This window comes from Lissotriton vulgaris, chromosome 10, assembly GCF_964263255.1.
Source record: "Lissotriton vulgaris chromosome 10, aLisVul1.2, whole genome shotgun sequence".
Classification (NCBI taxonomy): Eukaryota; Metazoa; Chordata; class Amphibia; order Caudata; family Salamandridae; genus Lissotriton; species Lissotriton vulgaris.
The window spans coordinates 190,868,818-190,895,678 of record NC_141698.1 but is presented as its reverse complement, the minus strand read 5'-3'; the positions used below and the strand labels follow the sequence as shown (position 1 = coordinate 190,895,678).

At 41.6% G+C, this 26,861-nt stretch overlaps 1 protein-coding gene across 2 annotated transcripts in view; it reads right to left on the bottom strand.

The window, feature by feature from the left end:
• TMC7 (transmembrane channel like 7) overlaps positions 1–26,861 on the bottom strand; it is a 479,975-nt gene that overhangs the window by 193,725 nt on the left and 259,389 nt on the right. The gene's annotated exons all lie outside the window — the stretch shown is intronic.

Below are 26,861 nucleotides of genomic sequence, written 5' to 3'. Positions count from 1 at the left end.
ATGGGCTTTACAAGTCTTTTTTAGGTTCTTGGCACAAACGATTTTGTAATCTGCCATTATTCCCTGCTGGCTCACAATAGACTTCGTTTAAATCTCCAATCTCATTTTTGTTGTGTTATCAGAATTTATAGCACATGCTTCTACCATTTGCCTGGTATTCATCACACTAGGCACAGTCTTTCAGCAACAATTTCTATACACCAATTCAATATTGCCCATTGTCATACTGGCACCGTAAGTCAGTACTAGCTTCTTAAAAAACGATACTTTGGATCTTGAGACGTGTCACTCTTAACATTCAAGTATAAGGTTGCCCTTGAATCCTACCTCCACAATCATGTTGCACGGATCACTTTAAGCCCCCTCAGATTTAGTTGGAAATATTCTAATTGTGCAACAAAAAATTATTCAGATGCGGCGCCTCAGAGAAATAACTTGACTAACCATTCAATGTTTTTCTTGTAATGTATATTGTGATAGATCCATGGAGGTGAAATCACCAAAATACCTGTGGTAGTGAAAGCCATATCACAACTTTTATCCCACCCACCTGATGACATCACAGGAAGTGACATCACACAGCCTATGACCTTAGTGACAACACAGGAAGTGACGGTCTGCAGACTACCCCCAACCATGCCACTGGAGGTGACATGGGGGGTGGATGAAGTCAAACTAATAATGTAGGTTTGTAAACAAAGACTGGAGTCTGGTAGTAATACTGCTGCAAATTCCACTTACATTGTTTCTGTAGTAGCAGAGTCCGTTATGTAAGACACAATGCTAAAATAAGTACACATCCCAAGATTCACATGGTACAGAAGCTGGTAACCATGGCTCTTGCAATGATAAACAAGCTGGCACCGTGCCAACTTTGCTGTGCGACTATTCACAGTAACTGGTGGACTGGAATTACACTATCCTTATTGAAAATGATGATCATTAGAGGTGCATAGACAACTTAGCATGCAGTGCATAACTTAAGTGAATCTGTCAATACAATTTTCTTAACTGACTCAATGCAACCCCTTCTATCCTCAGAAGGGTAAACAGAATGAGTGGATCTGCCTGGAGGGCAACCGGTGACTAATGGTCAAACATATTCCAAGAATGGGCAGTGATTTATTAAATTAGAAGTGCGAGGTAGATTAACAGGAATTGAAAGTACTCAATTCAGTCCTGTTAGAACTTTGCTATTGTGTTCTTTCATTCCTTGCTGTAGTCTGTATCGAATGAACTTGCTGCGTTAATGAAGATTTCTCGGGTGGGGGCTTTAAGTGTGAGAGGAAGTAGTCTGTAAAAGTTTCTCGTATTATTTTGGACTGAATTAGTCTAAGAGAAACTCTTCCGTCCTCAGATCGTTGCTGAAACTATACTGCGTGGCCCTCACATTACTAAGAAAAAGATGGAAAGGAGGCAGAAAGAAGATTTTATAATTGCAGGTGTTGCTGCAGATATCTACTACACGTCCCAGAAACCTTGCAATAATATTCTTCGGCATAGGTGTAGTCATGCGGCATAATGTCACTCTCGCACTTAAGCGAATAAAGTTAATTTAATCACTGAAAAGCTCCCCCCCCCCTCACACACACACACACTTCTCCAGGCAGCTTCATCCAAATACCCAGGGTTGGAGCAGCTGCCCCTTAATGGCTTCTCATTGGTGATAAAGGGATGGTCGCAGTCAGACACTTCACGTACAAGCTGAGGGTGAGGGCATCTTCTGGAGACTGAGCAGTTGGGGAGTGGGTGCAGGTGTCAGTGTTATAGGTTTCTGATTCGCACTACTCACAGCCATATTCCTTCAATGGCCTCCTGTTTTACACTGAAGACTAGAGATGAAAGGAGGTGACGACTTCAGCATGCAAAGGAACCCCGGCAGCCTCCTGGGAGTAAATCTGAGTCAGTAATTACTAATTCTAATGTAAGTGACTGCACGTTGGCTGACATTGATACATTAACTGTGGAGGTGGAGACGCATTTAAACGCCAAAACACAAACATCCAATGGCAAATCAGCAAGTGTGCAGGATATGTTGAGAAAGGTTAAAACATCATCTGCTGCTGTATTAGTACAATTGTAAGGAACCCAGCATCTGTGCCCTTTGTAGTTTTTGATAATAATGTTAATATTTTACAATCTTAAATTTTGTTGCTGTGGATGAACATGCTGTGCGGGGTCCTTAGGGTATTACCAAAAGGCGCATATAGGTCCAAAATCTATTACTGGGGAGCACTTATGGTCAAGTATTCATAGCTTGAATCAGAGGCCAGTAGCAGCTATGTCTCATCTGACTAGAGGGGAGGCAAAAGCTGTTTAAATGGGCATCTATTCTGTACAGAATATATTGAAAAAAAATAATCCTTACTTGTGATTGTCTTGAGGCCAATACTCAGGGCATGGATACTAGCATCACCTTCTCCAAGATGTTAGAAATAATCCCCAATTCCCCCAGTAAAGTTACTCATGAAAACTACAGTGTTTCCCAAGAAGGCATCACTATGCTATCCTGGAACTTAGCTGGAATTCAGCAAAAGCGGGTAGATTCTAAATGGATGTCATACATTGGCGATTGTGATATGTGTATGTTTCAAGAAACATGGGCCGCTGAAAAAGTGTTTTATAAATGAGTTTACAAAATATAGGGTGGAAGCTAAACCCCCAGAGGAATCGGAAAGGGCTATTGGTGGTTTACTAACTTTGCTTAAGAATGATTCTTGTGGCTCCCACACTTTATTGCAAATAGATTGTCCTAATTTGATGTGGTAGTAGTAGTAGTAATTTTATTTGCACAGTTAATTAAAACCAATGCAATACGATACAAAATATAAAAAATAAAACACAATATAAAATCACATATGTTTAAAACCATCGTAGTATGAACATTGATGTTCTGTTCTTCATAGTTATAAAATCATATCAGCCTTTCAATTATCACTCAGTATTTGAAATTAAACATGATTTGTGTTACAAGACAGGTTGGAATCAGGTCAATTCAAGATTCTGGCCCTGGCATTTTTTCCTCCACAGCCTTTAAAAGTTTTACAAGGCCGCAGCTCAGTTGAGGGTCTTGAGATGAAAAACAGGTTAGTACTGCACTCCTTCGTGCACGTAACCCAAACCGAATAAAATGTTGTTTTAAAATAAGTTTCCTCTCCTCTTGCATTTTCTCGCAAGAGAATAGTAGGTGAATCATATCTTCTTGTATAGGACTGCATAGCCGGCATGGTAATCCTGTTTTCTTTTTTAACCAGTGCGGGAAATGCTGGGTACAGGGCAGCAGCCTAGACTGTATCTTAAGAAGCACATTTTTGTCTTTTTGGCATAGCCCAAGCCCAAATAGTTCTGAGGAGCTTTTACCGAGTAAGAATTCAAAGTCATCCAAACGTGCATTCTTTTTGAAAAAACGGTTTTATCTTGTGCCCACGACTGGTGTTTGATAGATTTCTTTACCAGTTTATTGAACGTTTTGTGATCTAAGGAGGATGCCCAAAGCTGTTCCAGCCCGGTGTTTACAAGACTTTTTGCAAGATATTTGGCTGCAGGCGAGGTCGAAGACTGCTCTATCTCCCTCCACATATATTCGTTCAATGTTCCCTGTGCAGATTTCCTCACTTTGTCCCATACACAGATGTAGGCCCCCTGGCGTGCCAGGAGCTGCTGTTGGATGCCAAACTCCAGCCTGATCTGTGATGGGGAGGTCCCCTTAGGAAGACTAAAGATGATTCTGTATGCGGCTATGATTGTGCTGTCTAGTATTGTTGCATCTCTGCCTCGTAGAACCTCACTCCCATAGGTGATTGTAGGCAGTAGTTTAGCTCGGATAACTTGTACCAATGGTGTTAATGATGGACCAGATAGCTTATTATTCAAGGTTTTTAAAGCAATTGCCAGAGCTATCCCTTTGCCTTTGATGCAAGACCTTTGTGCACTGAATCGGCCGCCATTGTCAATTTTCACGCCTAAATATTTATATATTGACGTGTTTTTAATGCGAGATTTGTTCCAGAGCCACGTGAAGGTTTTTCTTTTTCTGATGGTCATAGTTTGAGTTTTCTCGAGGTTAACTTTTAGATCATTTGCCTCGGAGTAACTCTGAGTGATGTTCAGGAGTCTTTGAAGCCCTACTTTAGTGTGGCTTATAAGAACAATGTCATCCGCATATAAGAGGCATGGTATATTAAGCCCTCCTAGTTTAGGGGCATGTGAGTTGCAGTCAATCAAATTTGGCGCCAGGTCGCGTAAAAACAGATTAAACAATGTTGGGGCCAGGACACAGCCCTGCTTAAGGCCATTGTTTGTCGGTATGCGCCTAGACAGCAGTGAGCCGTCCCCCACCTTTATCCGTATCCAGGTCTCCGTGTGCAGGTTTATTAGCAGGTCCAGCAGCAGTTTTGAGATCCCCCAATTCTTTAGTTTTGACCACAGGAGATTCCGGTTGATGTTGTCGAAAGCCGCTTTATAGTCTATGTAGCAGAGATGTAGTGGCAGTTTTTTCGTCTCTGCCTTATCTCTTAGTAGGCCCATGGTTAGGATATTAGTCTTCGTGCCCACTGTTTTAACAAAGCCTGTCTGATAAACCGGTATCAGCAATTTCTTTGTAGCCCATTCCTGTAGTTCCTCCAGCAGTAATCCTGCGAAGTACTTCGGCTCATTGTCTATTAGGGCCACTACTCTGTAGTTTTGGGGAAGAACCCTGTCCCCTGCTTTATTATTGGGGTTATAATAGAGCCCTTCCAGGAATCTGGCAAAATGTTCGAGCACCTGATTTGCAAAAAAAGGGGCTCAAGAGCTGCTGCCCAGTAACCTGCATCTTGCTTGAAGAGGATTGGGGGGATCCCATTATGTCCCGGAGCTCCTTCCCTTCTACCTTTTTTAATTTGGCGTTCAATGCTGTGTTGGAGCTTTGAGATGTTGGTAGGTTCGTATTTGTCCTTATTTTTTGTGCACAATTGGGTTTGTTGTGCAATGTCAGCATTGTCGACTATTATGGTATCTGATGTAGACAGGACCTGGTTTGTGGGTGGTTCTTGATTAAAATGCTTGTCAAGATAGGATGCCCATATTTCCTCTGTAATGTTTGATGAGATCCCCAGGTTTGCCGGACGTATCAGCGAGTTAATGGTTTTCCAAAACCTTGCCCCATCATTCTGTTTAGTGTCTGAGTGAAGTTTTGCCCACAAGTCGTCCTCTGTTGATTTGGTTGCTTCCCATTTCAACTTTTTTAATTTGTATTTCAGTGTCCGAAGATGATTTTGCTTTGCTTTTTCATTGGGGTCCAGCTGTATTTCCCTCATTAAACGGTATATCATTTTTTTTGATTCCTTAATTTTTCCTCTGTGCTCTCGTGATAGGTTATCAGTTTTGCCGATCTTTGCAACTGCTTTGGGCTGTGTTGCATAGTTCGACATAGTGATTGTGAATTGTTCCCATTTTGTGACCTCATGTGGTCCAGTGCGCTCCAAAAAGTGTTGTTGTGCACTTCCTATTAAAATTTCACCCATTGCTACTGAATACTTAATTTTTTTAAAGTTAACAGTATGAATAGACTCTTTTGGGGCGTTTGATCGCTTGAGTGTAGGTTTCACAATATTCAAGGCCATTTCCTGAGGGCAATGGTCACTGTCAGTTTTTTTCCCTATCTGGAACGAGGTTATATAATGAAAAAGAGGTAGTGAAATAAAGGTATAATCTAATATGTTGTTTGACCTTGTAGAATGATAAGTTGGGGCTGGGGACCTATCTCCCGCAATCCTACCATTTAGGGCTCTGATATTAAAATGTTCCAGTTCTTCGAGTGTCTGTGCTCCTAATTTTGTTTGCTTGGTTATTTGAAGTTTCTCTTGTAGTGGTAGGTCCCAAGATGTGTTTTGAGCTAAAATTGCCTCTTCTTGTGGCGTACCCATAAGGTTGAGGTTGAAATCCCCTGTAAGCACAATATTAGTTGTTGACCTTCCCATAATGCATTCCTCCAAGAAGTTGTATAATTCCTTAACTGCTTTTTTTTCCCTTTAGGATGGATGTAGGCCTTGATGAGCATGCAGTCACTATTGACTTTCTCCTGACCTTGGGGTGCTAGGGCCCGCTTAATTGCAAGATTGGCTTCTGAAGAAGAGCCGATTTCTTCTATCCTGACAAAACTAGTGACTGCTACGTAAATCGCTAATCCGTCTTTGAGGTGCCAGTACTTAGCTGACCTTTTGGCATCTGTGAAAAAACGGAGGTATCCTTGAAGATGTGGAGGTTCGGCTAGCCATGTCTCCTGCAGGGCCACTATGTCGAAAGATCTTATGTAGGCTACAAATTCTGAATCCAGCATTTTGGTTGATAGACCATTGATGTTCCAGGAGCATATGCGCAGTTGGTTTAGCGTATGCTCCCGGGGGTTGTGGTCGGGTTGTCAGTTGCTGTTTTTTATAGTTCTCACAATCCGTCTTGGATCTTTCAACTCAGTTGAAACTACCCTGTCCACTCCTAACCAGCAGGTGATTTCAGTGTTCTCATTGCTACCTATTCTACATGGCCCTGCCACGCCTCTAAGAACCGAGGTCTGTAGCTGGAAGCTTTGTCCCTTGGCTCCAGCTTTACTTCTGGGTACAGAATGTCCGGGTATCTTGGCTTTGTATGTGGCTTTATCGTGATGCCCCAGTTCTTAAATACCTCGGCTTCGGATAGAATTCTTTGCGTTGTTTTTCCCGAGGCCCAAGTCGCCTTTGTCGCTTCCCTTCCTGTACCTTCTAAGTCTATAAATTCAATGAATAGCAGGTCTGTGCTTGATACGTTTGCCAATGAGGGGATGTGGGATAGTAGTCGTAATATAGTTGTTCTGTTTAGGATGTCATGTCTTCCTTTGGAGATGTAATCTGGGTTAAACCATATAGCCTCTGGGGTATTCCCTTGTTCATTTCTGCACCGCCCACTATTGTAGATGTCTATGGGTGTTTCCAGATCCACACATTCTGTTGATCTTGTTTTTACCATACAAGTGTCAGTATTGATTATTCCGCCTGTGGCTTGGTCAGTTGCGCATTGGTGAGGTACAAGAATTTCGGGATCTGTGTGTCTCCCCCTTCCGCCCAATGGATGCACGTTGCTTGTCCGGTTTGCTGGTACCGATTCTGTTGTTGTGCGGTCTCCCCGTGTATGTAATATCGCAGTTGCTTGATTGATAGCGTGTAATTGGCTTGCCGTCAGTCCTATGCCTGTTCCTTGACTTTCTATTCTTTTGTCGATTCTATCCGGGGTAAGACCTCGTTCTGTATTTTGCAGGAGGTTGTGGCTGATCTTTGTGTTATGTTTTTGTGCATTTGACAGGCCGGTATCAGCAGGCGTTGGGGTGTCCCTTGTTGGTTGTGCAAGTGCTAATTGGCCGTGTTGAAGGTGGGCGATTTGTTCGTCTGGTCCGATGTTAACTGGATTCTCCAGGATTTCAGATATTTGGCGTGTTTCATTGGAGTTTTGGCTTGAAGTTTTCCCTTCCCCAGATTGTGATTTGTTTTGCTCTGTGGTAATAGATCGGCCAAAGAGTTGCCTAAATCCTTCGCGTTTTGAGCAGAGCTTATGTTTTCTGCTTTTGCGTTTTTTTGCTCGTCTCTGTTTCGCGTTAGATTTTGTATCGCTGACATCTTCATCTATGATATCCGTTGGTAGAGGGCTCATTGGACCCATGTCTTTGTCCGCTATGCAGTTGTTTGGATCATTCTTTTTAGGTTGTGCTTGAGTACCTGTGCTCATCAGTTCAATCTTTCTTACGGCTTCTGTGTCTTCACCAGATTTTCCTTTAGCGACCACTTCTGTTTGTGTGTGAAGAGCAATTTTTGGTGTCTTTATTTGATGGATGACCCTGTATCTGGTTGTGCGGCGTGATGTCTTGCTGGGGATGTCTTTTGAGTTCTGAGCACAGGTCTGTTAGTAATGTTGGGAGGGTGGATAGCTTGCCAATAATTGGGCCGCATTTGCACCCACTACTGGTGCTCCTCTTTGTGTCTTGTATATGACCCAATTTGCTCTGGAGAAGCGTGTTTAATGCACCCATTTTCCCATCTATGGCAACCACAAACACAGCTAAAGTGTCTAATAGTGTTAGTTGGGTGTCCATTTTCTCCGATTGGTAGTGTAATGCGTCCATCAAGAGTTGTACTGTATTTAGGAGACTGGGCCAGGCGCTTTCCTGCACATGATGTTTTGGGGTTTTTTCTTGGCATCCATGTGGTCCCTTAAAGTTTGCTACTCCTTCTGGCGACGTGGTTCCACTTGTTTTTCCTGCACGCCTTCAGTTCTCATGGACCGTATGTGTGTGGTCGTCCCGCTGCTATTCTGATCTTGAGGGTATGCAGCTATGAGTTCTTCCCACTCTTCCTTCCCCAAGTAAGAGGATATTTCTATTACCTCTGACACAGAGATCATTTGTCTTTCTTCTTTGCTAGAAGTCCTTTCCGTCTTTTTATCACCAAGCTCTTGTTGTTTGTAAGAAGTATCCAGGACTATCATGGATAAGTCCTTCTCTTCCCCACGCTCAGTTCCACTTCCAGTTTCCTTCTTGTTTGTAGGTTCCTCCAAGAGGCTTGTGACCTCTGACCTTTTACTGTTCCTCATGTTATCATCTTTAGCGTTGTCGCTGATGTTGAGTATGCTATTGTCTGGTGTTCCTAGTGACCTATCCTTTGCTTTATTAGGCCAATGTACTTGAACTAAGTTGGTATCTATTGTCAGTTTCCTCCCTGTTATGGATCCCACAGATCCGATCTTTTGCTTTACCTCAGAGTTCTGAGGCTAGGGTGTTGATGTTGTTTGAGGTAAGGAAATAGACATTGTGCTGTTTATTCCTTTGCTCTTATCCTTGTCCTTATCCTTATCCTGTAGAAACTGTGTGCCACTAAACCGGCAAAGGCGGGGGTAGCTGTGTTGGCTCCAGGAGCGATCGTAATCCTAATTCTTCATTGATCTTTGAGAATAGGGTGTCCCCTGCGTTTTTTAAGAAACAGAATTTTGTATAGATTTTGGGTTGGAATGAAGATTGGTTTGTTTTTTTGCTCCTTTCTGAATTAACCGTAGTATCACTTCTTGAGTTGTTGGAGACAGGTTTGTCCGACGTTATGTCCATTAAGGAACTCGGTTTGGCTGGTGGAGACCCTTTGGTTTTCTCGGGTGTCTTAGTCGTTTGTTTGCGTTTTTTTCCTTTACTTGTTGGGCCTCCTCGAATCCTTCCTGATCTCATTTTATGGGCTCAGCCCCTTAGTTACGAGTTAATAGATAGGTTTAAAGGGTATCAAGCGGGACCCAGTAGGCAAGTCTCCTTATCAGCCCTGCCCTGTCGGTGCCGTTTGCGCTGTTTTTTTCCCAGGCTGCTCCAACTTTAACCCCTGTCAACACAACAGGCACAAGCCAGCCCACATAACGCACCCCGCCAATAATCTGGGGCTAGAGTTGTTGGTGGTGGGTAGCCAACCAAGCCTGGGGGTTGGTAGTAGCTGTGCCTATAACAGGATTGGTGGTGGTTCGATTACAAAATAGCGCTGGAGGCTCACCTCTGATTAACTAACCGCTGCCCGGACAACCGAGTGATGCGGGCGGCAGGTCCTCTCCTCCTTTCAGTCACCCTCAGGCTCCGCCACCCGCTGCAGCCGCCACTGCGCGGCCGCTCAATTTCTCTGCGGCTCACTGCAGCTTCTGTTGCGGTATGATGCGAAGCCAAGGTCGGGGCGGGGCGGGGTCAGGAGCTCCCCCACGGACCGCAATCCGCAGCCTGCAGCTCCCGCCGTCTCTGTCTCCGCTTTACCTGGTCAAAAAAGTAGGCTGGTAGCCGTAGTGAGTAGGGGTCTCGGCAGTAAGGGGCCTGCAGCGTATCGGCAAACGGATGCGGACCTCCCAGCTCACCGTTCAACCGACCAACGCTGACCAACGGCTCCCTGCGGCAAAACAGCAAAACACAAACAACGGACCGCATATGGATTATTGTCAGTCTTGATACAGGTACTTGGGTGGCCTTTACATTTTTTAATCTAAGATCAACTATGGCCAGTACAGTCTCCCCTATTTTATCCCTTCTGGGCGGTGTCTTAGAATCTTTACATTTGGATATAAAAAGAATACTAGCTCAAGACTTTAATACCACTTATGAGCCTTCTCCTTATATTAATGAGGTAATAGACTTGGAAGATAAAATAAGAAACATTCCCTCACTGATAGGGAAACCCTGGAGTAATTACTCCAATACTGCTCTTAAAACAGCTTCTATAACAATCAGAAGGGAGTTAGATCTTGCAATGGGTTCACCACCTCAGACCCAGAAAGGGCACCTGCATTTAAGAAAAGTTATTATGTTAATACCATTGACTACATTCTACTAGATGTAAGATTATGGTCTTCTTTGGTCTATATGAAAGTGGATCTACGCCTAGATAGTGACCACTACTCCCTGATTTTAACATTAGCTGGTGTAGCCTTGAAAAAGAGCGATTGCCATACTCTAGTTACTCAACCAATTTTGGCTTACAATCGTTGCTATGTTTCTTGGCCTAATGTGTTGTCCAATCAGAAGCTGTATTCACAGATATAGGACCAATATGTAGCTTTATCTATCTATATATGTAGGGTACAGTGACCCCAATGTTCCTATACATATGATACACAACAGATAATCTAATGAGATACAAAAGATCTTTTACAAAGAGGTGGGTCCCAGGAATTCTAACCCAGGGAAAGAGGTTAAGTGGTATGATAAGGAGTGTAAGCAGGCAAAACACTCACTGCGATTAGCTGTCAAGGGGTGTGATAGAGCCTTAATTATTAAAGCCAGGCTTAATTATAGTTTTAATTTGAACACAGCCAAAAAGAATTGGGACAAAAAAAATTAGCAAGACATGCTATCAGCAATTAAAATAAATGACTATCAGTAATTTTGGCGTATAGCAGCATATACCCAATCAGAAAGTGTGAGAACCTATCATCACTAAAGTCCATCTGATAGTTGGGTCTTTCTAAGCTATATGCTAACAAACCCAGCATACCAACTCAGGTGATCGTTGCTGGGATGCCGCCCATTGTCAGTACAGAGGCTATTGATGTAGTAACTTTGAAGATACTGCTAGAGCTATTAATTTAATAATATCTGCCAAGGCCTCAGGGCCTGATAAAATACCCGGAATCTGTACAAGACAGAGGCACTAGTTTGGATAAATTACTAAATTTATTCTCAAATTCTATTGTGGCTGGAGGCAAGATCCCAGATTCATGGACAGGGGCTGATATCACTACAGTTTATGAGAAGGGAGATGCTGGCATTCCTTTTAATTACAGGCCAATAAGACTCATTGACAACCGACGAAAGGTCTTTGCTAGGCAAGTCTTAGATAAACTGCTAGACTGGATGGGTAATCTTGTCCTAACTCTAAGCTGGCTTCAGTCCAAAGAGTAGTACCATTGATCAAACCTTGAGATTCGCCACTCTTTACTGGAAATATGTTTGGCTATCCAAAGAAAATATTTTTTTGGCATTTTTCCACCTTAGAGCCGCATTCGATATTATCCTACGCATTAATTTGTGGCAAGTCTTGGCCAATATGGGAGTCCCAAGGAATTTGATTCAGCTCTTGATTAAATTACATACAAAGAATTTCACCCAAATTAACAGAACGCATCCCTATTGAACGCGGTGTGTGTCAAGAGTGCGTTCTTGCTCCGTTATTTACGCTCTATATGAACAAAGTAGAGGACACACTGCTGGACTGTAGAAATGACTCAACCGGTTTAAACAAAAGAAACTTTCCTATTTTTTTGTTTGCAGACGATTAACTTCTTATTTCCAAGACACCTATGGGGCTCAAGCGCCTAATAAATACATTGCTAGTGTTTTGTACATCCAGGTGATTGGAGCTCAATGTAAAAAAGACCATGTACATGATATATGGAACAGGAACTAACAAGAGATCTTTTATCCGAGTTGGTGATGAAATACTCAAGAGGGTTCACAGTTTTGATTACCTTGGGGTTAAAGTTATGGAAATATTTAATGGGTAGCACAACTTACCAAGAGTAACTTGATAATGAAACATAGATCAAACATTATTTTAAGATTGCATAAAAAAACAACTCACATTCCTTATCACCAGATGTAGAAGTGTATCGGGCTAAAGCCCAGAATGCTGGGCTTTACAGTACTGAGATCTGAGGTTGTCGATACTCATTAATTGGCTATTGCAGAGAATAATTGTGTGCAGAAGTTAGTTACTGTACCATCTAGTACCCCTCTCATTCCATTATTTTATCAGGATTAAAGAGAATTATTGATCTAGCAGCACATAAACCACTTGCGTGGTGGGTTTGCATCTGATCTACACCTGAACTTATTGATTATAGAGATTTCCTTAGGAATTTGGTTAATACCAGTGCTAAAAATGTTCTTTGGGTCAAATTTGTTTTTGATTGGTTCAGTAGGAAGAGAATTCAGAGACTCTGGGAGCCAAATACCCTTTGTAAAGCTGAGCTTAATGAACTGAATTCTTGCTACTGGGCATACAATCATGAACAAAGTAGTGGGGCTAAGGGTCTTTTAAACAATATGTTCTCAGAGCTTAAGCACTATCCTTGCTTTGAGCACTTTTTGGACATTATTCATTCACCAGAAGCTAAGTGTGTGTCCGTTAGGCACTCTCCTGCTGAGACAATTTACAAACAAGTGGAAAAAAGAAGCAGCTTCAAGCCTCTAGCCAGCTTGTGGTCTTGAAGACGAGTCAGAGGTACATGTTATTTATTTTTTCCAGAGTACCTTGGTTCCAGGCACAAATGGATCCACCCAGTTTGTAGAAACTTGGGTTTGATTAGATTCCTTATAGCACAGAGAATTCTAAAAAGTGATACATCTCCTTTAATTGTCTTTGCGATTAGTAAATGTTTATTGAACGTTTGGTATCAGCGTAGTACATTTTTAATAACAGAAGATTTGTGATTTATAATGTACACCATCATATGATTTTTAACTAGTTTTGTTTCATATGGCTCATAGACCTTTACTGTGATTGAAAAGTGTTATGAATTTGCTTCTTTGCATTTAGTTTTAGGGCATTACTCCTTGCATTGGCACTTTTAAAGCATGAAATTGTATTTTTACCATAACTATTGCAGTAATTGTGTATATATCATTTATTTTACAGTTGTATAATCAGATTTTTATAGTTTAATCAAATGGAATGGAATTGTTTTTTATCCATTTTATGTTCTGTACTGTTTATTTACTTTGTTGGTTCTTGGTAAAACGAATAAAGTATTATACTACAACATCTTTCAGTGAAGATGGTTATTAAATGGCGTGTTTGAAAATGCCACTTTTAGAAAGTGAGCAGTTTCTTGCTTAAACGTTCTGGGCCTGCCTGGGGAATCCACGTGTTTTGCCCGACAGCTGGGCTTTCCTGCATACACTCTAGACAGTCACACAAAGGGAGTTGAAGTGTACCCTGTATATCCTGATGGCTTATCTACAGGCTGATGGGCCTTTCTGAGATAGAGTAGTGGGATGAGTTGTCACGGACACCTGAACAAGGCTGTGCCTATCCTCACGCAATGCTGTCTCCATCACCTGTAGTGTGTCTGGGGGCAGATCAGGGAAGGGGCAGGTTTTCTGCACAACAAAGACTTTCCTTTGAAGGGTGCCCACTTCAAAGACCAAAACTGGTATAAGTATTGGTGCTCTGACCCCACAGCTTTGGAATACTCTGGATTAAGGACTCTGCCAAGAAGAAGGGCTGGAAATGCTGTTGAGACAGACTACCACACTACTCCGTGCTTTGCTGTGTTGCCCATCTGTGTGCTGCTTCTGTCTTGGGCAGGGCAAGGACTGGACTTTCTTTATTCTGCTGTTTAAGTTTCTCTAAGGGCTTGAGGTAGAGCTTGCCTCCTGTTGGAAGTCTCAGGAACATCAGCGACTTTGACTTCATCTGCTTACCAGCACTAGGAACTGTGTGTTCCTGTTGCAACAGAAGAAAGCAGAACATCGACGAGATGCCTTCACCATAACCTGACGGCAATGCACAAAGCATTGCCTCACTTCACAACTCAACCCTGGTCTCACCTACGATGCAGCCGTCAGATAGCTGCTGCTTGCACCATGACCTGTGGGCACAGGCACATCGCATTGCAGCACATCCCATCGCTTCACATCGCAGCCCTGGTATCACAGATGACACTCCGTGCTGACATCGACACTGCTGCCTGTGGACACTGCTCGTGGGTACACAAAGCATCACCCCATCCCACACCAACTCCCTGGACTACCAACAGTGCCATCGACTACAGTCCCATCAACCAATGTCACTGCTTGCACCACGACCTGTGGGCACCACACGACGCATCGTCCTGCTTTGCATCACTATCTTTGGTCTACTGACAACAGAGCTTCAGCAACTTTGCAGCACCGTGACCTGTGGGCACTGTATGACACATAGGCTCGGCTCTCTTCGCATCACAGCCTGCCGTAGTGCCAGACTTCCACTGCACTGAGTTCTATCTGCAAAACGTGTAACTTCAAGTGCCCGACCACTTCGGCACCAACCACCGCAACCAATGACTGCTGACGCTGGCGTTGCCACCTCTCCGGATGACATTGCAAGGTCCACAAAGCCCTGCATTGCAAAGGTTTTGTTTGCAGGTCTTCCCAACACTGTAGCTGCCCCGCGCCCCTCGTGGTTGGCCTGAACTGTTGGATTAGTTGATAACGCCGCTGCAATAGCCCTGGATGGAGCCATTGACTTCGGGGAACTGTATGTTAAGCTGATTCTTACAAAATTAGTATTTTAATTCATGCAAGTTGGATTTTTATTGATTTGGTCTTGTTTTACAGACAAATATTGGTTATTTTTCAAAAACTGGTGTGGTGTCATTTTGCAGTGTTTTCACTGTGTGTTAGGTGCAAACGCGTTACACATTGCCTCTGAGATAAGTCAGACTGCTCATGCCGATCTAACAAGGGGGTGAGCAGAGGTTATTTTAGGTGTGTTATTCCCTTACCCTACTTAAAGAGGGTGCAAGCAATTGCCAACTAGAGACTAGAGACTTTCATTTCAAACAGTTATCATGAATGATATTTTGAATAAGAATTTAAATTCTTTTTATGGTTCTACTTAGCACCCTTGACAAAGTGTAAAAGTTCACGAAAAACATGTTGGCAGGGTCCATAAAATGGTTGTGTCTATAAAATGGCTGTGGTAATGTAATAGCAAGGTGCTCTGAGAATATCACCATGAATTGGCTATAAACTTTCATTTCACTAAATTAACTGAGGGATGTCCTACCTATGACAAGGACGGGGACCTATATAGTTTAATTTCAGGTAGAGGGGTGTTAGATCATCCTATAGGGCATGCTTGTCAGAGCCTACACAAACACACCCTAGACAACTAGGTTAGGGAACGCACAGTAGGAGTACACTATACATATTACTTATATGCCAGCATACGTACACTATTTTAGCACAATGGAGGAATTGTTCATTCTCCTCACCGTCCTTATACTTCTAATAACTTTTATCCGATTCGGTCTATTGAACATCACAGAGCATATATTTTATACAAGAATCACAATGGTTCAATAAATATTGAAAACGCCCCTTTGTGTCTTTCTTGTATATCTCTCTGAAAGCACACAAGCGAGTTAGCGAAAGGGGTTCTGGATCTGTTACAACATTTCTTGAGAGGGTTGCAGGTTATCATTTTCTGAGCTTGCCCAAACCATTTGCCACTAGTCTAGGTTGGGGGCTTACGATAGCACACTGAGCTAGCTGGTCTCTAGGACAACATATCATGAAGAGGGGCACAGAATCACCCTGGCACCAATTCCAACGTTTATGTTGCCCAACAAACCCGCAGTTCCTACTAGAAAAGTGGAAACTGTATGACATGGTGCCCAACAATGGTAGTTTGGGTTCTTATTTAATGGATCACCTTAGAAGTTCTCCAGTGCATACTCTGAGACCTCTACTTACCTCCAAACCGGAGATGTTTGTGGTAGTAGGGATTATCCTCCCCAGCGGAGTTGGTAACCCCTATGTATTGGCTGAAAGTTGTTTCACTTTGAACTATTCTAAGGATATATTTGCGTTGTTTTACCCTCCCAGAAATTCATATATAATTATGTCTGGAGACTATCAGGATCCAGCACTAAACATTGCTGAAAACTGCAGACATGCAGTTACTCAGAAGCTAGTTCAGCATGGTCTTTCACTTGGGGGTGGAGATGTTACCTTTGTGCTTGAGGCTCACGAAGCACATAGGATAGAGGAGCTCTATTTACGAGTTACATTCTTGGCAGCAGACAACACAACAGGGCAAGTTCACAAATACTAACAAGATGAAAGTTCCAAATACCTACACACCATACAAGGGAATAGAAATACCTTTAACATACCAAGATAATTGAAACTGGTTTGATGGCGCCCTTCCACATACAACAAATAATGTTAAACTAGGTTCCCTTAGCAATGAGGGAAAGACATGGGCAGTCCTAACCAGATATACAACGCATCCTAATGTTGATGCTTTATCAGCAGTACACTTGCAAACACTATACAAACAGTGACAAAATACAGATGTTTGACAGAATTCATTAAGTGGAACATTAACACTCAACCCCACGCGAACTGCTTAAGTTGCACAACCACAATTGTCTACACGGGGCATCAGCCCACTAACAGTGAAGGAAGTCATGGGTAAGGTTCTCATAAAAAGGGAAGAGATTCAGTTTTGGAATGCACAATAGACAAGCCAGCTTGAACTGGTGTTTCCCCATATGGGTTCACAAGAAAAACAGAGAATATTACCAGTTTGCTTGCCGATGGGTATGGCTCCCCCACTAGAAGATTGGCCCATATGGGGTAAAGGTTTTTCTGCAGCACATCCCATGACATGCAGTACCCCTTCTTTGGCTGCCTAAACAGAGCCAGAATGAGTACAGGGCAGCAGCTGCCCTGGACTTGGGGATGAAACTGATGGGCAATTTTGCAGCGGTATCCACCAATATGTTAAGTAAAATAAAGGGGGAAGAAGCAGCACTGGCTATATATCAGTGTCTATAGTATTTAGCTCTTGTACAACAGAAGTGTGAATTACCTAAAATGTTCAAAGAAACCTATGCTTCACTGGATAGAGATCATTTGTGAGCAAGACCTGGTAAACCAGAATTAAAGAGTAATTCTGAAAAGGATAACTCTAAGCAAGCCATTGACTTCCACAAAAAAGTAGAAAAATAAGAATAACAAAGAAAATATTTAATCACGGGGTCAGTCTCCTGAACAGGAAGCACTATAAAAATGGTATAACCTGTGAAACCGTGATATTAGACCACTTGAGACATATCAGGACACGGATACAAGTTTGTCTGGTTCATTTCAGGAATCATTCGATAAACATTCGGAGAGAGGAGGATGGTCAGAACGCAGATTGGAGGAGCACGTGAAAACGAAGGACTCACAACACACATCTGAATAAATCATTAAACAAGAAGAAAAACCTAAATCCTCCAAACCTCAATGCATATTACCTAAAATAATTTTAGGAACCTTTGCTACACTGGATAGAGATAATTTGTGAGCAAGACCAGATAAACCACAATTTAAGAGTAATTCTGAAAAGGATAACTCTAAGCAAGTACCAGAGACTTCCACAAAAAAAGTAGGAAAATAAGATAAAAAACGAAACTATTTAATCGTGGGGTCTGTCTCCTCAACAGGAAGCCACTTAAAAAAGGTAGAACCTGTGAAACCGTGATATTAGACCACTTGAGAGGTATCACAATACTGATACACGTTTGTCTTGTTCCTTTCAGGAATCATCGGATAAACATTCGGAGAGAGGAGGCCGGTCAGAGTGCAGATTGGAGGAGCACGTGAAAACAAAGGACTTACAACACACATCTGAATAGATCATTAAACAGGAAGAAAAACCTAAATCCTCCAAACCTCAATTCAAATAGAAGGTAGATTGACTTAGGGTTGGGTATGCCAAGGATATTGAGATCACTGCTTCTGAGCGGAGAATGGGCAGTGACCATGCTTCTCAGCACGGCTGAAGTCACAATAGTTTGCCAGAACCTGATGTACTGTATGGTGGGAGTAGCGTTCAGTGAGTACATCACAGTGGAAACACCAGATACTAGGGTAAGTCTCTAACATTGCTTATAAGAAATACAACTCCAATTAGAGAGGGACATACCTAGAAACACCAACGTTCTCTTTTAAGTAGATTTCACATACAGTTACAATATTCTTTTGGCGAGAAGGACTGGACACCTGATTTTGCAATGGATTACCCGAACGAAGAAATGGTTATTTTCCTGCTTTTTTTAACCTTATGCCAGAATCAGTCAAGTTCAAGTTCAAAAAGACTTTATTAGAATTGAATTCACAATTCATAAAAGTATACAGATAAAATCACAGATTAGAATTTCGTTTTTCCATTCTAAATTAAGCATCACTAACATTTGATTTTTATGGTTAAAAAAATGAGTTTAAAAAGAATAAAACAGTACAATCAGTTAAGATACATGATAGTTAAAAGTGCTTAGTTAACTCTTATTATCCCATCACGATGGTCCTTCTCACTCTTAATATAGTATTTAGGAAGAGGCTCATTGTACTGATGGTGAGACAATCGTCTATGGTCTCAATCAGTCAAACATTCATACACCAAGGAGTGGGCGTCAGAGCTAGCTCCTGCGTTATATCGCAATCATGTAGGGTGGGATGAAAGTTACCCTTACCATGAAATATCACAGAAGACAATCCCAGAACCTCAAAGACAGTACCCCATTGAAAATTAAGCAGAAAAAAACAAGTTAGGGAGATTCTCACACAACTTGAATTTCCAGGGTGTAATAGAAAGTTGCACCTCTTCCATGAATAATTAATTGTTTCTCCATGATAAAATCAAATCATTTGCTTGTCTAGCATTTGAATACAGAATACGGACACCTAAATACAGCTACTCGCACATTTGCAGAACAAAACGCACACAGTGCAGCACTCATTAACAACAGTGCACAAAAAAGTACAGACCAACATTAGATATCTCAAATGGATTTTTCTGCCAAAATAAAGCACCTGGAAGCAGATATTTGACCATGTTTTCAGTGCTAGGTTTCCAAAGGCAGTTCAGTCCTTTGCCACAAGAGTATAAGAACAGCCCTGGGCTGTTTTTTCCAGCCAGGATAACATAATGTCTGCCACATTTTGATGACCAGGCAATGTCCTATGTTGATGACATATATTTGATGGAAGATGACCTATCAGAGAACTTGACAAGAATAGATCACATAATTCTGGGATTTGCTCACATGGGCTACAAATTTACATTTAAGAAATCAAAAATTGCCCATCTCAATGTCCTGTTTCTGGGATATGAATTGTTTAAATAAGGCCAAAGCCTAGCAACACATTTCTTAGAGAAGTGTGCGCTCTTACAACCTCTGACTACGTTGAAGAGGTTACAATCCATTTTGGGATTTTTTAATTTTGGCACAACTTAACTACAAGATTACACAGAACAGGTAAAACCATTCTACGAGTTAATGTGCCCAGATTTCTTAAGTGCACACTGGACCACTGAACACATGGAAATACTATGTTCAGTGCCACCAGACATGCTACCTTCAAAACATTTACACACTTGTGAACAGAACAAACCTGGTGATCTGCGTCTTCATGGGGCCATCAGGGTACACCTCCGTGACATTAAAGGAGGGGGATACCTGTACCAATTGGATTTAAATCGCAGGTATAAACCAATGCCGAGACGTGCTTTGCACCTACAGAAAAAAAACTGATGGCGATACAGATTGCTGTGGTAAGAGAGAGCACTGGATCAGGGAAAGCGCATTGTTTTGACCCCGGTAGTAACCCTAAAGTGCGTCACCAAAGCAAGCTTTCCAAATGTTAAAGCATTACATCCACGCTGGAGACAATGGGCTAACTCACATACCGCAACAGATGTAGATAACAGATTTGGCTTTACATTAGACACAAGCCTTCTGCAATATGAACAAGAATTTCCTCTGCCCAATGAAATATTGCCTCTAGAACACTATGATTACATCATTTACACTGATGGTTCTGCCCAGCCTACCATAGGGACAACACATCAGTACTCAGCAGCATTAATAATAGTCAAAGGATGCATGTATGGTGGAGATTTCCATCATGAGAAAACCTACATGCCGTCACTTGGTGACTACACAGCCACATGTGCAGTTTCAAGTGAAACTGCACGTTTTCTATCTTTGGCTGAAAAATAAATACTTTGTTTCTCCATGGTTACATCTCTGAATTAAAATTGCATCACTTTCCTCGTCCTTTGGATTGGTCTTGTGACTGTCTTTATCCTGCTTCTGAACGGGCACTGTTTACCAGAACGCTCTGCAGTACAAGTGCACTTGGTTCTCAAACCACATTCGTCATCACACTGAGAACAAAACAACCTTTCCCTGGTGAACATTACAGCGGTTCCAGATCCCGGTGGGAATAAATGGGAAAGGGTATCTTATGATGTGTTTGGTCCCAGTGAACTCTTACAAATTCCATATTTGGTTAAACGTACTTTAAATGACTGACGCTCCTAACACTATCTCGGATGATTGGGATGTGGATACAGTACATGAAATGCTATAAGATCTAGGGCATTCTACTGTTTTCTCATCTAATGAATTGTATGAAGATCCATCTAATTATGAAGAAATGTTTTCTTTCCAAAATTAAGGGCATCCTTTCCTGCATAAGGCAAGTACTCCATATGCAGTTTTTAATTACACAATATGGAAACATTGCCCTGTAGCACCGTTAGGTAGTTCTAAAACATTTGCACAGAAGTTTGCTTATTTTTCTGGTTATGATACATCTGACTCAGTTGCTTTCCATTATAGGCTTACACCATCACCTACAAAGAAAAATATACTAACAAAAACCAAGCAGAGACATTTTGTTTGTCCACACAAGGGTTTGACTTTTTGAGGGAAAAAATTGATGTAATTTGATTTGTGGGACAAGGGACTGGCAGGTTCAGGGGAACGAGGCTTTGTTTAGAGCTTGCCTAATACCACAACAAATGCTTTTCCTAAATAAAACTGTGCAACAAACTTCATGTCTTGGTATAGATAAGTTAACGGATATGAACATACCCCACATACACACATTTTGAAAACTGGCAACAGTTTACAGAATACATGGAGGAAACAATAGGCATCATGCTATGCAATAGCATGTACAATTCATCAGACAAAGATTGGAGGGGATGGTTAGTGTGGGCCGTCAGATACCAACAGATGTCGGGCTCGATTTCTAGGTAACACAAAGGGCTTTATCATCAGCAGGCCTGACCAGTGCTACGTGCAGACAGAACACTCAGGGGTGGTAACATCTTACAATGTCGGGAAGTTGTGCCTTGATTGGCTAAAGACTTCAACACTCTCCCAGGTGAAAGCACACTTGTCTCTTCCTGATGAGAAGAAACTACAGGACTTCCTGTTAGGTCCTCAAAAATCACGTCAAAAATTCATCTTCTAGGCAATATACAATGAAATATGGAAGGTTTCTCAGCAGGAAGCTGCTGAAAGACCATGCGATATTGACTGGGCCAATTTAGAAAAGGTTTTAGCAGTGGTTGATAATGGATTGATCACATTATCCTCAAGAATATACTCTGGCAACATAGTGCTGTCAGAAATTGACATTATACAGCATGACATGTCCACTCTACAACATGGGCAATCACAGCTTAGATCAATCTAGCTATTCAGTTGGACACTTCAGATACTTCATTCTGGTCACGTTCCGTGGTGACATTAGTGCCACCAGCTTGTTTGCATCATACCAGCTATCAAAAAGGCAAATACTCATGGCAAGTAAAGATGCAACATACACTATGTAGCACATAGAGAAATTGAAGAGGCTACCATTTACTGTTGCTGAAACACGTTCTGCGGATTGGATAATCAACAGATATCACTCTGACTATTTTTACATTTTATTCCCAACATTGCTTAGACAACCCTCAAGTAGGCAGATATGAAGCATTAGGGGAAGGGTATGTACATGAGTATTGGGAATTATCTTTCAAATTCCGTTTTTGGAATAAGGATACTGAAGTGTTTTGCAGCAGTTCCGGCTGTGGGAATGCTTTGAGAGGCTCTAAGTGTGCAAGGAGGTTTAGCTTTAAGGGGCATGTAATGCTTTCATAGCAAACTTATCTTGCTACTTTAAGGGTTCCCAAGCGGCCGTGATTGGTCCGGCTTTGAGATTGCTTTCGAATTGAAGTTATTTGATGTTGAACGATTAAGACTGCTGTGGTATGAAACTTAGCTTATTTTGTCAGGGAAACATCATTTACCACGAAGGCATTACCACTAATAACGTTTACCACGTGACACTTACCACGCAAACTTCTTTACAACGAGGGTGCCTTCCACGACGTCTTTACCACGGGCTGGGGGGGAGACGTGGTATTACTTCAAGTAGTTCTGCATGGGCTTGGGGGGCGGGGGGGGGGGGTTTGGAGGGGGGCTGGGGGGGTCTCCCCCCCAAAAAACAAACAAAGGAGCGGATTACTTAAATTTAAAAAAACGAACTTCAGTACCACCGAAGAAAAAGGAAAGTGCCTCCCCCAAAGACGTGCCGTGTACGTGAAAATAGCAGTCCTTTTTTAGTTTTGGTAGACGTGTTTTGACGCTTGTTTCGATGGTGAATTGAAGTACGGGCTGCTGCTGAAAGAAAGGAAGGTGTCAGGTAAGAAATTAATCTTTATCGTTTGTGCTTAAAGGACGTTAAAATGCGTGGTATAATCCTTCGTTGCAAATTCCAGCGTGGTAAAGCCACTTGCGAACTAAAATTCGCGTGGTAATGCCATGCGTGGAACTTGTAATCGTGGTAATATCATATATTCCTTTTGTCATGGTTTCTTCCACCCTTACTTGTTGTACACAAGAACTGTTTCCACCTGCCCGTTCTGTTAGGGACGCAACGTTATGTTCTTCAATAAATCTTCTGAACGTGCACTTTGGCACCTTGAGAAGACTAAGCCTTACTGTTTCAGAAAGATGTGGCCTTAACATCTGCAAAGGAGACATTTGATCTTAGAGTTGCAAGGTCCTCTTCAGAGATACAATCACTACTCTGCATTAATTTTGCACAACATTGTGGAGAGTTGGTGCACTGCATTTTTGATATGTCACATAAGTGGGGGTAGCGCACTTTTTAAGAACCTGGACTCTGGTCTGGTTAACATTTTCCAGGCAGTCTTCGGAGTTATTCCATCATTCATCCACTCCATGCTCTGAATCGTCTTTGGAGGTCTTCCATTGTCCCGGCCCCTGATTATCGGAACTGTGATTTTAATTTTTTCGGCTCCGCAATGTATGTCCCATTTCAAGATCAAAGGGAGCTGGCACTACCACATGTGTTAATGTGCCGTGAACGCATGGTACAAAGCTTCAGCACACCTTTGCTTCAAGAACTGAATGAGCATTGGTTCCGGTCCTTTCGGTCTGTTTGGCTTCACTGCTTACAGCTGGTATTCTACTGTCTGTTGTGCACTTTTGAGTATGCCTTGGACTTGTGCCTTAGAATGCAACTGGTTGAGCCTCAGGACAAACATGAACTGGTGGACCCCTCAAAGGCCCATTTGTATCACTGTCCACAGTGCATGCCTTTGATCTGAACGCATTCTACGAGCCTTCCTGGGATGCTGCTTCTGCGCCTGGTGAAATGGATCTTGGCGCAGATTCTGCACACCTTCCACTGGCTGTGGTCATTCCCTCAGCGGCCAATGTGGGGGCTGGATGGGAACACATTTGCTCGATAAACCGTCTCCGAGGAGTGCCTTTGGGATCATCATCTGTGTTGGTTGGAAACAGAAGTGTTTTGTCTACCTCTCGAACAAAAACAATTGGCTATTCAGTTTAGTGAGAACATTTTATTCTGTCTGTTTTTAGGATCCTAAATTAATTTAAACTTGTTTTTTGTACAAGTTTTATATTTTTAAATGGCTTTCTGTATGCTTCGGTTTTCAAACTATGATTACCTTTTTAAATTATTTTAGGAGTATATATATATATATATTTCAGAAACAAGAACTCACGCGGCACACTTCTTGGCAGCAGTTATTTCATTTATTTCACAGGTCTAGCGCAAAACTCCTACGTGTTTCGAACAAACGTTCTTGATCACGGCAGTGTTCTACATTAGTCCGTTTTCAATTTCCACATTTTATACTCTCACCCTTTGGCTTTTCAGGGTGATGCATTATGGGCCATGTAGTTTTATCAACATAACTTTATTTGTTAAAGTACATTTTGAGTATGTTTCAGCTGGGATTCTTGTGGGGATGCTTATCTAGAGTGATACTCTTTGACACGTATGATACTTTAGTAGGATATTTAGAACGTGTTTGATCATGAAAAGTCATAAATGCTCTTGTTAAGCAAAGATGATTTTTTGAGTATTCACTGGGTGATATCGCTTTGGTTACTCAGGCTGAGTGCCCTTTACCCCACCTATTATCCACTCATATGCTGTTCTCTATACAAGGCCCTTTCATTATTTACATTTGTGCGTCAATCCATACAGTAGTTCCTACTATGATCAAACAGTACATGCTATAACAATATTGTCCTTTCAATGTCATTTTACCATTTCTACAGATGGACATGCATCTCTTCATCTGCATTCAGACCCAATGGATGCCTTGTTTTAAATTTTATTATGAGCTTGCACTCCAGTCTTCTCAATTTTAGTAGTCTATCTCCTCCTCGTTCTTGTTTTGGGATTGTTGCCAGGCCCAGATATTTTATGTCTTGCCACGTTTTTTCTATATGAGTTCTGATATGTTTTGCCATGGCATACGTATTATTATTGTTCTGAATTGCCCGGATATGTTCCAGTATTCTCTTTTTCAAAGGGCATCTTGTGCTGCCTATGTATTCCTTTCCGCAGCAACATCTCAACATGTAGACTACAAATAATGATTCACAACTTATCTTGGTCTTGATTATGAAGTCTTTTCCTGAAGGGTCTTTCAAGGTGGTGGTGTTTTGTCCTATTTTGCATGCTTTGCATGTTAAGAACTTTGTAAACACATTGCTCCTCTTTTGAAGCCAATCTGCACATTTGTTTATTGAGAAATGGCTTCGCACCAAATGGTCCAAAAGATTCGGCGCTCTCAATATGAGATTAGTGGACCCGTTCCAATTTCAGTTCCTATGTCCGGGTCTTTCATTAAGACATGCCAGTATTTCGATAGAATTTTTTGAATTTTGTAACTTTCTTTACTGAAGGTTGCAATCATCCGCGGTCGCTCTTCCTTTTCTTGTTCGGTTTGCTCGAGCTGTTCTTTGTTTTGTGATTCTGTTGTTCCATCTCTGTTCCCCTTATTCAGTGCTTCCAATCTTGATTTCAATCTTGCTTTTTGTTCCCCCTGTACAATATCTTTATGTTTGTATCCGCGTTCCAGGAAACGATCTTTGGTGTCATAAAATTTCTTTTCCATTTCCTCATTCATCGAACAGTTCCTCTTCATACGGAGAAATTCTCCATATGGTATGCTTTTTATCAGTTTTTGGGGGTGAAAGCTTAGTCCATGGAGGATGATGCTATTTGTTGCAGTCTGTTTTCTATGTGTGGTTGTTTCTATCTTGTTGTTTTGTATAAAGACCTTAATATCCAAAAATTCAATTTCTTTGGGACTGATATTATATGTAAATTTTAGTCCTTCTTCACTGTTGTTTAGGATGTTGAAAAAGGTCTCAAATTCTGTTGTTGTTCCTTTCCATAATAGAAACAAATCATCCATGAAGCACACCCATAACGCTACTTTGGCCATATGTTGGTCGTTTTCTTCTCTCCAAGCTACACTCCTCTCCCACCACCCCATCATGAGATTCACATAGCTTGGAGAGAAGGAAACTCCCATGGCCGTTCCACATTTTTGTTGGTACATTTTTTGATTGAAAAGGAATACATTGTTATACAAACACATCCTGATCATGTCAAGTAAAATTTTTGAATGTTCTCGTTCTGTGATTGGTCTCTGTTTTAGGAAGAATTTGATGGCTCTGATTCCTTTGTCATGGCTTATGGAGGTGTAAAGAGACACCACATCTATAGTCACCAACAGATATGATGGTTGCCAATCTGTATTCATCAATATCTTTAAAAAATCCCCTGTGTCTTTTATGTAGGATGTCAATGTTGGCACTATGGGAGCAATAAAATAGTCAACATAATTTGCAATGTTCTCATATAATCCACCACAACTTGAAATTATAGGCCTTCCAGGCGGTCTATTCAATGTTTTGTGTACTTTAGGTAAAAAGTACATTGTCGGTGTGATCGGATTTTTCCACCATGAGATATTTCTTTTTATTTTCTGTGATTAAACCTTTTTGTTGCCAATTATTTAGTTTTATTTCCAGTTCTAATATGAGTTCCGGAATGGGATTCTTTGTTAGCACTTCATAATTCTTTTTCTCATTCAGTTGGCGTAGGGCTTCATCAATGTAATGTTGTTTATCCATTATAATGATGTTTCCACCCTTATCCGCGGGTTTGATTTCAATCATGGTGTTGTTTTTTAATGATTGGATGGCTGCTCGTTCGCTTTTTGATACATTTTCCTTGGCATTTGAGTGAATGTTTTTCATTTTTTCTATGTCGTATGTTATAGCGTGTACTGTTTGATCATAGTAGGAACTACTGTATGGATTAACGCACAAATGTAAATAATGAAAGGGCCTTGTATAGAGAACAGCAAATGAGTGGATAATAGGTGGGGTAAAGAGCACTCAGCTCGAGTAACCAAAGCGATATCACCCAGTGAATACTCAAAAAATCATCT